Here is a 16,374-nt window from a genome sequence, read left to right on the forward strand (position 1 = left end):
GATCCTCCCTTGATACTTTTCTCTTTGTTATCAAGGATAAACGTACCGTTTGATTATTTTGAATGGCTGTTCTTGAGTCGGGCTACCAAAAATGCAAACAGTTAAATTAATCACAGGACTGTAAGAATGTAGGAACTATATGCAACATTACAATATAATATCAAGATTCTTAAAAAAAACCCAACAGAACTCTAAGTGTTGTAAATTACAAAATTATTTATAATTTACAATTTATCAAACGTAAAATAAAATTAGGTTAGAAATATAGTTGTTTTCATTGATGATATAACTGTTTCAGACCATATGAGTATTTGGACCGCACGCGTATGGTCCGGACCGTATACGTATACTCGTACGGTCGGACCGTAGGAGTATACGCGTATGGTCCAGTACGAGCTGACCATACATGTGATTGGATCATATGGGTTAAATTTATCTTTTAATCTTTATTTTTAGTTTTACAAATGTTATTATTACAATTAGATGGATAAACTGCACACACGAGCAATGAAATTAAACATTGTTTAATTGTTTATCTGAATCCAATTTTGGTACACTCGCCCAAGGTGAAACTTGCTACAACAGGTAGCGTAATATTTTTTTACATTTAAAAATGTGCATGTTTGCAGTTCATGCATGTGCCTTTGCCTTTGCATTTTTTTGTAAAGTTTCTAAACAGTTTAAAACAACTGTCCTCCCATATTATGTTTATTTCACATATCTTCAATTTCAGTGATCATAATTCAATTAATGTATAACTGGTCGATATGTTAAATACAGGAAACAAACAGAATTGATTAGCGTGATTTTTTTAAATAGTTAGAATATGAAGTTTTTATTTCAATTACAAATGAAATTTTTTATATTAATTTGAGAGTTATGTTATGTTGATCTGTAATATGCATTTGTATCTAATAAACTTGACCAACTTCTTAATATTAGTCAGACCGTACGCGTACGGTCCGACCGTATGAGTATTTTGAAAAAGTACGCACACGGTCCAGACCGCACGCGTACGGTCCAGACCGCACGCGTACGGTCCAAATACTGATACGGTCTGGAACATAACAATCAACAACTCAAATGAGCGTTTCCGTTTTGTGATCTATGCAATCTGCACATTCTGTGGCGAACATAACAATCAACAACTCAAATGAGCGTTTCCGTTTTGTGATCTATGCAATCTGCACATTCTGTGGCGAACATAACAATCAACAACTCAAATGAGCGTTTCCGTTTTGTGATCTATGCAATCTGCACATTCTGTGGCGAACATAACAATCAACAACTCAAATGGGCGTTTCCGTTATGTGATCTGCAATCTGCACATTCTGTGGCGAACATAACAATAAACAACTCAATGAGCGTTTCCGTTATGTGATCTGCAATCTGCACATTCTGTGGCGAACATAACAATCAACAACTCAAATGGGCGTTTCCGTTATGTGATCTATGCAATCTGCACATTCTGTGGCGAACATAACAATCAACAACTCAAATGAGCGTTTCCGTTATGTGATCTGCAATCTGCACATTCTGTGGCGAACATAACAATAAACAACTCAATGAGCGTTTCCGTTATGTGATCTGCAATCTGCACATTCTGTGGCGAACATAACAATCAACAACTCAAATGGGCGTTTCCGTTATGTGATCTATGCAATCTGCACATTCTGTGGCGAACATAACAATAACATACCCAATTAAATAATTTAATTAGTTGACAAATATTTCTGAGGATTTATCAAATGTAAATAATTATATGAAATTATAAAAATAAGCGGGTTATGAAAAAAGGAGAATACATCACATGAATGAATAAGGGTAACATGTGTACCGGTTTTCATGTTTATTGTTACCTGTTCATCGTTACCTGCTAGCACTCTAAGCCTCAATGTAGAGGAAATATATGTACGTATGGAAACAATCATGTTTTCATACAACGTTTATGAATTCAGGAAAAGTTTGCTTTTGCCTTTGCTTTCAGGGCTGAATTAATCATATTTTCGTTGTCAGTTTCTTCCCAATGCCAGACTTTTACCTTAGAAGCTGGTTTAAAATTGATATCTTCTTGAAGTGGTCTGTTGAATATAGATAAAAAAAACCCATCAGTTGAGATATAAAGATTTTCGAAAAGCGCTTCTCGTGCATTAAAAGTAAAATCACAAAAATTCTGAACTCCAAGGAAAATTTAAAACGTAAAGTCCCTAATCAAATGGCAAAATCAAATAATAAAACACATCAAACGCATCAAAGGAAAGGACACCAACTGTCATATTCCTGACTTGGTACAGGCATTTTCTAGTGAAGAAAATGGTGGATTGAAACTGGTTTTATAGCGCTAATCCTCTCACATGAATGACAGTCGCATCAAATTCCATTATATTTACAACCAAAAAAGGTACCGTTTATGAAAGTAATATCAATGGGTTTATACCGCTGCTGCTGGACTGTTAGTCCCCAAGTGTATCACCAGCAAATAGTTCTTCGGTACTGGCATGATACAATGCATAAGAATTTTGTATTACTAAAATTTTATGTTACACAATTGGTATCGTGAAAAGTGTTATTACAGAGAGCTCAATTCATTCACATTTTGTGCTGCTTTAGTTTTCTGTGCGATTTGTTTTGCCTCTCCATGTTTTTTTCTTAGCTTATGGATTTGTTTGTCTTTATTCCAGCTCAGAATTTGATTGCCCATGGTGTAATCGACATTTTTGTTGAATTGCCACAATAATTAGACATTGATATAGAGCTATTGTGACGTCAAATAAGACATCAATTCTAGAATACTACTGAGAACTGAGAATTTATCAAATGTAAAATAAAATTACGTTCAAAATTATAATTGTTTTTAACGATAGATATAATAAAGATAAAGTCAAAATGTGTGCTTCTATGGTGTGATTTATGGGTTTATTAAATTCTCATCCCAAAATACATTTTCGAATGCAATATGATATGACAATCTGCATTTTCTGGGGTGGACTTGACAATAATATTCAAAAGGAAAATAAATCAATTATGTGATAATTATATTGGAGAATTTATCACATGTAAATAATCATCTTTTTATGAGTATGTAGATTGATATAATCTCTTTAAAATATATAATTCAAAATCATTTATTTTATGATAAAATTCGGGAAATTTGACTCGAATACGAGAATTTCAGACGATATATCAGACAAGCGAATTTACCGTTCTTGACTGTAAATTTGTACAGCTTTTGAAATACTATTCTCGTAAAATAGTCTACTAAAATCCACAAATTACTTCAACATATTATAAAAATATTTATGCTTGTCTGTCAAGTAGAAAAATAGGTGAACAATAGCTATCAATTTATATTACAAAACATTTCTACAAATTCATTGTATATTTACCATTGCAAACTTTACGAAAACAATAATTTTTAATTGCTGAACAAATCTGACCTTAATATATCTAAATAATAAAAAATAAATAATATATTTTATTATAGTGTCACATATTTGATCAGACAATATATATATACAACAATTCATAATACAAACAGAGATCAAATATCCAGCCTTAGAATAGACTTATGAGACACTTTAAAACACATCAGACAACTGTACATTTATATAAAAAATAAAATGAGCATTTCTTTATAAGATTCAAAAATAATTACTGGTTTATCACATTAAGTAAACTGCTTTTAAAATATTTACTAGTAAAGTATCAATTAATATTAGATAGACTATATTAATAAAGAGATTACAGATTAAAAACATATCAATATATGTTTATATCTTATGCCCGTTTTGTCAATATTTCCCCTATAATTTAGTAAAACTTCCCTTTCATCAATGTATTTATAGCCAATATAAATAATTAAACAAATGAGGGCAAACAGTAATATTCTCATTTCTCGAAATTAAAGGAATTTTTCAGGATAAAGATGGCTGGAATAACTAATTATAGGTATGCAGGTGTTATTGAAATGTAAAAATTATGTCTTTAGAGAGTAAGTCACAGGCCAAACATAGATCTAGCAGCGTACAGACTCATTTTTAGTTCTTTTGTCATACTCAATTACAATAATAATAAATAATAAAAACATAGTAAAAACGTTTCAGAGATTTTTTAACAGTATATTATCAATAAGTTTGTTTTATGTATCTGAATACGAAAACGTTATCCCAATTTGACAGTGAATTTCTATTTATTATTCTCGTCACCATCAATCCCTAAAATGCTATCAGATACTCCCATTTCTTTCTTTTCTTAGTCATTTGTGGACATATTTTAAAAGAAGCAGATGTGGCCAGTATTTATATGCACCGACGTAACTTCTGAAAACCGATTTTTCGTGTAATTATGCAAACAAACAAATAAATTAAGAAAGGAATTTAATCGTGTGACGGGATATTTATATAACCATAACCGAGTTATTGGAAGTCATGTGATTTGCAATGAACAACTCAAAGTGCGATTTTTCAGACGAACCTTGAAAATAAGATAAATATTAATTTAACTCTACTGTAATGTTATTTTTCATCAGACTTTACATCTTCATGTCTTGTTTTAATATAACACCAAGTAAAAGGCGACACTATCAACCAGATGCTGCATTATTATAGGTGTGATACCACCAAATCATGGTACATCACATCCGGTTGTATACGAAAATAGGTCGAAAAAATTATTCCCTTGAATTTGGCATTTGTAGGTAATTAATCCTGCAATTTATTGCAGTAAAACATTTCTGTGTCATTAACATATGTCCTGGTATTTCAAAGCACTATTTATTTTTTATTTGGGATTTCTAAAGAATATTTTGTAATCTTGAGGTTACATGGTTACTAAACCTTGTACACAGATAGAATAAGGGGAAACATTTGATTGGTTAACTTCCAGTGATGGTTATTTTCTTATATGCAATGAAATGTTATATGGATTTTATTCTGTAGTACTGGACAGGATGAAACTTTACTCATGCAAAGTATTTCTTTTTTTGAAACAAACATTAATTCTGCACTTTTTTTTGAAAAGTGCAAATTTACAAAGACTAATAGGGGAAAATCAATGGTGGTATTACACCTCAACCAGATTTTAATGGATGTGAAGGTAGCAAACGGTTCGTTTTTCGATATTAAGTACTTGTATCCAACCGGTTGCCTGCATTCTCGGATTGATGTTAAAACATTTCAACTTTGTACTAATAAGAATTAATATTGGATGTAACGCGTCTTTTGATTAGCTGAATTTTTTTTGTCATGTGACCGTGCCGTCATCAACGTTTTTCACGATTTCCTCCAGCTTAAAATAAAATTTAGAATTAAATTTATTTCAATTTGAATGATTATATCTATAGTTACGCGGGTTATTCAGTGGTCACCACATTTTTTATGTTACTTTTTAATGGAAAGAAAAAAATATTACAGCCATTCCTTTTTTCCCATAAATTCCTTTAATTATAATGACCTGTAATGTGTATTCACATAAACGGACAATTTTAGAAAAGTTTTTTAAATCATGTCAGTACCGAAGTACTGACTACTGAGCTGACGATAACACCGGGGACTGATAGTCCACCAGCAGAGGTATCGACAAAGGGATGTAAAAAATTGAAAACAACACATTTAATAATTTCAATGCGTCCGAAGCGCGTTTCTTTAAATTACTGAGTACTTAATTTAATACTGTTTGAAAAATCTGCAAGATGATTCAACGAACCTGGTCTATTTCTGTTTATTTTCATTGATTGGTTTATTTAATGTTTTGATAGTAGTAAAGTGACTTTTTAAGTTCCCCCAGACATAATGAGAATAACAATGTCTAGAAATATCCTTTTGATAGTCATGATATGAATGTCTAGACATTGAAAGTTCAGTAAGGTATCGCTGTTATTTAAGCAATCAACGATTGTCTTTTCCAATAATTTTTCAATAAAAATGCAATGAAAATGACCTTTTATGGTTTTGTAAGATATGTTAAAACGGTAATAAACTGTTTGTGTTTTCATCTATGCATTAAGACGTGATTATTTTATAAAAAACGATATTTTGATACATTTTGATCGTGTAAGATTAATAAACTATAAAGACAGAATCGTATTATATTTAAAAGGGAATCTATTTTTGAGTAAGAAGTGTACAATTATCTGTAGGAGATGCACAAAGATTTCCATTTTTAAAAATTTCATATCTCCTTTTAAGAATTCTTTTTTGAATATCCAGTTTTTGTTGTTTTATAGTACTTAACGCTGCATTTAGTTTTCTTGATATTCAGTAATTTGTTTTTTCCATTTGTATTTGCACTTGTTGCATACAAAACAGTATGTCCTTATAATTACAGAGTACCTGATATTACTTCCTGTTTTATTGGAAGATACTTAAACCTGTCCATAGGTTTTTAATGTTCTTTTGTCATGAATGTATGTTGTTGTTGGCTAATCTCGTTGGTCGTTGGCAATGATTTATTATCAGTTAAAAAAACCTAGACATAACCATACACGACGAAAAGACAAACAGTCCACAAAACACCAATTAGAAAGGAAAAGACTTAATATCAAGCGCCACACCAACATTCAGGGTGAACCAAGATACCCCTAAAAGTACTAAGTTGTTTTACTCCTCTTACATAGTAAGTCATAACGAGGCAAGAGATACCAAAGAGACATTCAAACTCATAATTAAAGGCAACAGTAGTATACCGGTGTGTAATTATTAAAAAAAAATAAAAATGACAACGCCATGGGTAATAAAACAAAAAAAAGAAAAACAGACAGACTTAAGTAAACACAACAAGACATATAAATCTAAGGAATGAGCGACACAAACCTCACAAAATTGAGGGTGATCTCAGGTGCTCCAGAGTACTAAATATATCCTGCTTCACGTGTAGCACCCGTCGTGTTGCTCATATCTGTACAAATAATTTAGTCTTTTTCAGTATGTCATATTCGAGGAAAAGCGGACGGAATTGTTGTTACGACATTTGGAACATATCTACTATCATCTGTAAAACAGATATTCTATAACGGTAAACCAACTCGTAATGGCGTCCGTAAAATTTACGAAAGGATGATTTTAACTTCACCACTTGGGTACTTAAATATCTTTCACATTACCTAAAAGAGGGACGAAAGATACCAAAAGGGACAGTCAGACTCATAAATCTAAAACAAACTGACAACGCCATGGCTAAAAATGAAAAAGACAACCAAAAAAACAGCACACATGACACAACATAGAAAACACACGAACCCTCCAAAAAACTAGGGGTGATCTCAGGTGCTCCGGAAGGGTAAGCAGATCCTGCTCCACATGTGGCACCCGTCTTTTTGCTTATGTGATAACAAATCCGGTAAATAGTCTAATTCGGTAGGTCACATTCATGAAAGGGAAGGAGATTAAAGTTACGACGTAAGGCACATATCCGATATCATTTGTGAAACGGTTATTCCATAACGGTCAACCAACTCGTGATGGAGTCCGTAAAATTCACGAAGGAATGATTTCAACTTCACCATTTGGAACTAGCTTAGCTATAAAAAAAGAAAGTTCACTGTTAAAACAAATTTGGTTGCCATTTTTATGGACGTGCAGAATGTACTGCCCTTATCATAGATACACTCTAAATTAATGTAATTACCTTCAACAAATCGGTTATCAGTACAGCTTAAAACGTATTTGCATAACACAGTTATAGTGCATTTTTGAATACATCACCCATTTATAATTGTAACAAATAGCTGAGTTAATCTATATGTTGCAAATGGCCGTCTCAGACATAAAAACTAAATGTACATGTAAGTTTCCATATTTTTATCATATTTTTATCAACCTAGGTTCGGAGCAATACAGTCATTTTGATATGTTTGAAATTCATAAAGTTTTAGCATCTTTTTTCATTATTATTTCTTTAATTTTGATAACCTTAAATAGAGTTGTCGACATTTATACTCGTAGCATAGTTCAATCTTGTCTTGGCTTGAATGTATCAATAGCAATGACAATCGATTGTTTAATATCAAGTGTTTATCACTAGCAATAACAATCGATTGTTTAATATCAAGTGTTTATCACTAGCAATGACAATCGATTGTTTAATATCAAGTGTTTATCACTAGCAATGACAAAAAGTAAAATCACAAAAATACTGAACTTAGAGGAAGATCAATTGGGAAAGTCCATAATCACATGACAATCGATTGTTTAATATCAAGTGTTTATCACCATGGTTTTAAGGGTTATTTAACAACAAGTTTTCTGTTGAATTAATGTACAGTTTAATACTTCACGGTGTTTCCAAATTGTTGATTAAGGGATACACCTTTACTTACTCATTGATTAAATACATTTTACAATTCATTTTAAAATTTAACCTTTTTATAAAAATGAATCATTCCTTAACCGTTCTTCTTCTCAAGAAATTAACTAAAACCTTTCAAAATGATTTTGAATCGGTTAAAACGTACTTGTTTGTATGGAATTGTCGTTTTTTATTACTGCGCTACAATGTAACTATGAATCCTTTAACCTTTCATGATATTTATCACTAAACCAGTTTTACCAGATTGCAGTTTGAAATACCTCTTCAAACTCATCAACTTGTGAAATATTGTTTTTTTCAGTGAACGGTTGTGAACGAATGCAGCGAATGTTAAAAAAAAGTGCTTACTTACCATCTTAATTTAGTCCTTTAATGTCTGATACCACTCATCTTAGAAAAAAGGAATACGGTTTTAAAAGGTTGATTGGGTTTTAAAAAACTCGATTATAGGTTATTAGCTCTAAACATTGTTTCATTTGACCAATATTTATTGCTTTCTGTGTGTTTTACATTTCGGTGTTGTGTCTCTGTTGTGTCGTAGTTCTCTTATATTTGATACGTTTCCCTCAGTTTTGATTTGTAACCCGGATTTGTTTTTTCTCTATCGACTAAGGAATTTGGAACAGCGGGATACTACTGTTGCCTTTATTGCTTTGTTTTAGAACAAAAAAATAATAGTATAATTTTTAAGGTCTTTCCTTTTCTATAAGGAAAGACCTTACTGTATTTCTTCTGATTATTATTATTATTCTTTCCGCCAAACTTTAACGACATTTTCCAAAAAAGTACGCGACATGTTAAAATGATATCGGTTGACCAAAAGCTATCTTGTGGTGAGAGCACGACCCCGTAACATTTCCTTTATAGGGGTTATCTCCCCTAACACCGAAAACCTTGTTATCACTCTAACTCCGTAACCATAATAGGTAGAAAAACAACAAAGGGTGGAATTTTTTCAGGAACAGACCCTGGTTCTTCATTACATATGGATCGAAAAGATTGAACGACTCATTGGTAGGGTTATTATTATTATTTATTATTTACAATATTTATATAGCGCATTATCTAATTAAAATTACCCTAAGCGCTTAACATAAAACAATCAATGCAGTTAAACAAAAAGGTGTTAAACATTTAAACAATCAATGCAATAAAAATGAAATAAAATTTTGAAACACATATAAAAAAAAACCCAAAAGGAACAGAAAGGTTAAAAAATAAATAATCATAATAAAAAGGCATATTATACTACAACGAAAAGAACAAAGTTAAAAAAAGCCATTGTCAGTATAAAAAGTTACATGTAATCACTGAAAGCGAGTCTCAAATAATGGGTTTTCAAATTTTTCTTAAAAAGTTCGATCATAAGTTCGGTTATGCCCCTTCAAAAATTAACCGATGTCCGTTGGCCACTAAAACTCAGAAACCGTAAGTTGTAGCCACCTAAGATCTTCACGAATGATCATCAATTTACGTGACTAAGAAAACTGACATAAGGTCAAAGGTCAAGGTCATGACCTAGATTTTGACCTTAGGGTGCAATCAACAGTTTCTTTCTATGACGTCACATTTTGAGGGACCATGCATAAGTGACTCTTAGTGGTGGACTGATTAATAAAGATACTTGTATAAAACTAGATATCACTGGAATCAGAATGTTCTCTAGTTTATAATGAAATAAAAATAATGTGTACTTTTAATATATTAAAAATATTCCATCCAATGAACATGGGGAAAAAAGGTCCAATTTGAACATAAAACACTTGAAACCAGGTCATGTGCACACCCATGAAGACATGATCCATGCACATTTTACATAATCAAAACTGTATGAAATTTGTAGGTTTTTACCTGGCCTTTCAAAAAATTCTTGTTTCAAGGTACGGTCGCCGGCTCCGAAAAGAGCTACAGTGGCTGCAAATAAGTTTTCAATTTTCACTGCCAAAAAAGCAGGATGTTTACAGTGTTGTCTCCCATCAAAACATGTAAAGTTAATATAGTTTTTAAAATCATTTCAGTCATTCAACTTGTTTTAATTGAAAGCTTATTAACTAATTTTTACAATCAAATACAAAAAACATGATACTTTTTCACCGATTGAGTAAATAAATAGGGGTTTCCCTCCATGGTTATTTTTTAGTTGTGGAATAACCCCTAGTTTTTTTTTTTATACGAAACTGTTTATAGCACCCTTGGCTTGTTATCGGATTAACTCAGTGGCTGATAAAATATAACGGAGAAAATGTGTGTCTTGTCCAGATCTACATTTGTTATGTCGGGTTCAAAATTATTGGACCAACTATTATGGACCTAGGGCACAAAAACTGTTTTTCGGGTCCGAAATGATGATTTTTCGCTAATAACTCAAAAAAGGTTGGAGATAGAAAAAACTTTGAATTGCAAAAATGTTTAGCATAATAAGATCTATAAAATTAGGTAAAGGTCAGAGGTCAAGGTCCCTAGCAACGACATAAAACACCTTAGCAACCATATATTTTTGAACTTAGAAGGCTATGAATAATATAAATATGAATTTTTTAATACTGGAAAAGACATTTTTGTTCCTAACAACGGCATTTTAGTCCTTAGCAATCACTTATTTTTTTAACTTTAAATACTATGAATAGTACATATGACATTTTTAATACTGGTAGTAATATTTCAATTGTTCATGAACAATTGACTTTTTAATTATTTTCCTACTTTTTTTATAGCAACATATTATCATTATTTCTATTGCTCTGCAAGTACTTCATTCTAATAACCTGTCAGCGAAGCAATGAGTAAAAATGTTTGTACCGGTGTTTAAAGCAAACAGTATTATGACAGGATAAAGCCTTTTGAATATGCATAGTAATTTTCATATAATGACAGTAGTATACCGCTGTTTGAAATTCACAAATCGATTAAGAAAAAAAAAACAAAGCTGGGATACAAACTAAAATTTAGGGAACACATCAACTATAAGAGGAGGGCTACGACACAACATAAACACAACATTAAAATGTAACACACACAGACACGAACTATAATATAACAATAGCCATTTTCATAACTTGGTATAGGACATTTTAAGAAAAATACGGTGGTTGAACCTGGTAAATTTAAATAAAATGACTGGTTTAAGATATCTGTTGTAAAAATCAAATAATTAAAATATTAAGTTCAGTTAAATATAAAGGCAACAATAGTATACCAATGTTCAATAGCCGTAATTCGATTAAACGAAAACATTCTGGTTCACCAACCAAAACCTATGGGAACACATAAACTATAATGAAAACAACGGAACAACAGAAACACTGAACTTCTACAAAAAAAAACCGTTAACATACATAGAAACAAACGCCAACATACATAGAAATCGAGACGTCACTGCATAAATGTGCATATGTTCCAGACCGTATGAGTATTTGGACCGTACGCGTACGGTCTGGACCGTATGCATATATTTTCAAAATACGCATACGGTCGGACCGTACGCGCACGGTCTGACTAATATTAAGAAGTTGGTCACGTTTATCAGATACAAATGTATATAACAGATCAACATAGCTTACATCTCAAATTAATGTAAAAAGTTCAATAGCACTTGAAATAAAACAAAATAATGTTATAACTATTTAAAAAAATCACGTTTATTTAATCTGTTAATCTCATGTATTTAGCATGTCAGTAATTCATATATTGAAGCCAAGTATGCTAATTAAAATTGAAGTTATCGGAAGTAAACTTAGAGTGGGAGGACAATCGTTTTAGAATATTAAGGAACTTTACAAAAAAAAATGCAAAGCAACGTGCATGAACAAATTATGTTACTGTAAAAAAAATATGACGTTCTTTGTGGAAGTCAGTGTCATCTTGAGTACCAAAATAGGAATCACGGATATAAAAATAAACACATATTTAATTTCAATTGTTTGCTTAATCATTTCATCCATATACATGTAATACAATCAATTTGTATAACTAAAAATAATAATTTTGATAAATATTTGTTTAAATTTAACCAATATGATCCCAAAACATCAGCTGGACCGTACGCGTATACTCATACGGTCCGACCGAACGCGTATGGTCGGACCGTACGAGTATACGTATACGGTCCGGACCGTACGCGTACGGTCCAAATACTCATATGGTCTGGAACACATACATTATAAACTTAAAAAGTACGAATTATAAAGAGCATAGGAACCTCCCCATCAGTAAAAGGTTGTATATGTTTGCCGTTGAAACATAATAGAAATTAATCTTTTTATTTCATTACTATATTTCAATTTTGTATCAGCAGTTAATAACTTGAAACGCCACTATTTTTTCTGACCGAAGTCTCAACTTTACTTATGCTGTGAATCTAAGAGTCTCGCCTCCAAATAAAACGCAAACATACCAAAAGAGGCCCCACCTAAAAAAAAACCCAACCAATAAATAAAAACGCTGAGAATTTGCTTTTCATTACAATTCTTTACGTAAGGTGAAGGTGAATTGCCATCTTGTAAATTAGAGGATGTTTCTTTATCTCTTTATTAAAGCTTACAGCTACACGTTCCCCAATAACCCATACCCAGTTTAGTTAATTGAACAAAATATAACGACATCAGACCTATTCTTACATAGCAACAGTACTTCTTAATATACCATATCTTGTATTCAATTTATTGTTGCTTACATTGTACTTAAACGGATCTCGTGTGTCAGAAGTTAAATATCGATGCTATTTATTGCAAGTTAGATTAAACTATTAAGTATCAGTGGTATGTATTCAGGAGTTAGACAGGGTGGACAATCTTAAACTGTTGTTTACAATTGTAAAGGAATCTGGTCATGACAAATATAGAGATGTAATTAAAATTATTTCTTTATATATGATTATAGGTCGAACATAAAGATATATCGGGGTAGAGTTGATTGAACGAATACAATTACAAATACAAATATGAATAAACATCAACCAATAATAGTACTTCCAATTCGAAATCAACCACCAATATATCTAATTCATACATTTTTAGTAATATGAAAAATACTAAAGTTATATTTTGCATTAAGAAACATTTGGATTAAAGTGTTATTTTGTAGTTGCATTATTTTTGTTCTGTCGTATCTTACTATTTTCCTTTTTCTTTCATGAAAGGAATGGAATACTGAAAAAAAAACTATCTTTTTATCTCCATTATCATTAAAATTCACCAGATTTTCTGGCATTAAACATTCATTGTTGGAAACTAGAGTTTTAAAAATAAATAACGACGTTGAAGTCTAGGGTGTACAAGGTCTACTTTTGGTGGGTACATTGTTTCTGATTGTTCTGTTGTTTTCATCGTACAGTTGATGTGTTTCCCTCGATTTTGGTTTAGCTTGAGTATTAGATTTTTGACGTTTGAACAGTCAGCGGTATATTAATTTTGTTTCTATTTAATATTTTTTTCTGGGGAATACTGATGATAAAAGCGGATGCATCATATGGACGAAGACAGAGAAAACAAATGACTATTGCTACCAGGCTTATAACTTTCCGTTTTAAAGGAGTAGGTCCGGTAAGGACCCATTTCGGCCCCAAATTTCGGGTTCATCTGATGAAAGATGTGGTAAACTTTTTAAACAATTAAGTGTCTTCTTCAGTCGATTCAATTAGTTTGTGTGAAAGATTTGACTTGAGTTAGTCATTTCAGACGCTCATATATAAGCTTAAATATGAAAAATATATCAAATATGCCATAATTTGTCACTTTTTAGATAGTTGTTGTCAGAAATGACAGTGACCGCATCCGTGTTCATCCTCAACCTTTATATATGTTATGTATTATTATCAAATACAACTTACATTTAAACATTAAAAATGAACACGAATACGACCACTTCCATTTAAGACGTTAACCGTCTAAAATTTAATTCAAGTGCTAAAATTGTGAAGATTTCAGTAATTTAGCACGACTTAATGATGCTTTTACGCGATATATTGCATTGTCAAAAACAGCCCATATTTATGTATTAAAATTATTCTACTTTCCAATAAATAGCTGAAAGTTTACATTGTAACAATTTTGTAAAACTGATGTATCTTGGAGTCAAAAAGGGGTCGTAGCTCGGTAATTTTGTAATTTTGCTTTTGTACTCCTGACTCGCGTTTCTCTAAAAAAGACTCCTTAGGGGTGCTCGAATAAAAAAAATAAAATAGAAACAAATCAAGTAATAAGCTGAGGAGCATTGATAACCAAGGTCTACGAAAAGGTTCGTCAAATAGTTCTTAGTTAACCAATTACTTTGTATATCGAAGAATTATTGATATTGTTATATCAATGATAACTTAATACAATGGCAATACACGATGTAAAATAATATAAGATATTAAAATAAAGATTCAGCAATACGAATCCCACCAAAAGACGTAGGGGGATTTCAGTTAAACGGAAGGGTGCGCAAATTGCTCATGCAAGTACAAAATCGGTGACGTCACAATCGGATAAAAAAGACGGGATATGAATCATATTCATCGTTATGGGTAAAACACATATTCTTAAACGATAAACCAACTGATGATGGCGTATGTAAAATATTCGGAGAGATGTCTTCAACTTCCTTTTATGGAACCAGCCCAGTAGTCAGCACTTCTTTGTTGAGTTATCATTGATTTGTTCATAATTATAAATTAACTGAATTTTTGAAATACTAGTACTAAGGCTTTTCTACCTCAGGAATAGATTACCGTAGCTGTATTTGGCAAAACGTTTACGAATTTTTGGTCCTCAATGCTCTTCAACTTCGTACTTTGGCCTTTTAAACATTTTTGATTCGGTCGTCACTGATGAGTCTTTGTAGACGAAACGCTTGTCTGGCCTAGATTTGAAATTTTAATCCTGGTATCTATGATGAGTGTATTTAATAGCCTCCTTTATATCGCTCTATCAGGAAAATCATGATATGAAATGCTTCATCAGGAATATCGGTTCAACTGCAAGATATATATTCTATATATATGCAGGCGCTGCTGGAGCGTTGGTACATGTAAATGAAAAGCTGATAATTAGGCAAGGTGAAATCATCACTTTTGTACTAAAGTTATGTTCCCAACCGACCTCCATGGTCAATTTCTGGATGAATATCATGCAGACTTATCTGTTTATGTATCATTTAGTTGATACATTTAGTTGAACGAGGAATACTGCTTTCTCAAAAGTTGCTAAGACAGGGCTATGAATCAATCAAATAAAGGTCATCACTCAAGATATTTTATGGTCGCCATCATGAGCTGATTGGCCATCATGACAAAAGTGTGTCAGAAATCATATCTGATAGTATTCCGCAGTCATGATACCTTTCATCATTACCGAACTGAACAAAGAAATAACACGCCGGGTGCCGTATACGGTGCAGGAAATGCTTACCATTCCGGAGCACACGATTTCACTCCCTGTTTTTAGTGGAGTTCGTGTTGTTTCTTATTATTTATTATTTATAACTGTTGATGGAAATGTCCTCTTTGTTTACTCCTTGGTTTTGAATGTTATTGTCTTATTTCTAGTTCAATGGGACAGATGCGTTCAACATGGTCATCTCACCAAATTATAAATTATTAATTGAGAGGACATTATCGTTGTAATAGATATCAAAAGCTACCTTAGATGTTCCTATATGAAATTTGCCTCGTACAATAAAGCGAAAAGTCAAAAGTGCAAACTTAACAAATATATCATCAATCAAGAATTCAAGTAACTTGATCTTTTTAGCTTCAGAGAGTATTTTATGAATCGAAGTTTAATTTGTAATGTATGATTTTCCCCCTTCCATTATCAATATATATATCTTTACATATCTACAGCTATGTAGAGTGATTATTTGTAGCTGGGTTTTATTTTTAAACAAAGAAAAATGTTTTCCATGAAGTAACTGTGTGAAGATTCAATTCAAAAACTAGTTGTTCCTGACTATGTTAGAGAATAATAAAACATTGAAGTATTAAGCTTTTTACGAAATCGAAAATGTTCTTCTGCTATTAGAATAGTCTTTAATGTAATTTACCCCCCCCCCCCCCATAGCATACTGGACATGCTGCATGCTTAATCTTTC

The 16,374-nt window shown here is 31.9% G+C and overlaps 1 protein-coding gene across 1 annotated transcript in view; it reads left to right on the forward strand.

Annotated features, from left to right (window-relative positions):
- Positions 1–7,750: 7,750 nt before the first annotated feature.
- Positions 7,751–16,374, forward strand: part of LOC139511358 (tripartite motif-containing protein 2-like) — a 30,613-nt gene continuing 21,989 nt past the window's right edge. The window contains exon 1 of the mRNA XM_071298013.1: positions 7,751–7,780. The gene's annotated coding sequence lies outside the window, so the exon portion shown is untranslated. The remainder of the gene's footprint in view (positions 7,781–16,374) is intronic.

Source organism: Mytilus edulis, chromosome 2 (genome assembly GCF_963676685.1).
Source record: "Mytilus edulis chromosome 2, xbMytEdul2.2, whole genome shotgun sequence".
NCBI lineage: Eukaryota > Metazoa > Mollusca > Bivalvia > Mytilida > Mytilidae > Mytilus > Mytilus edulis.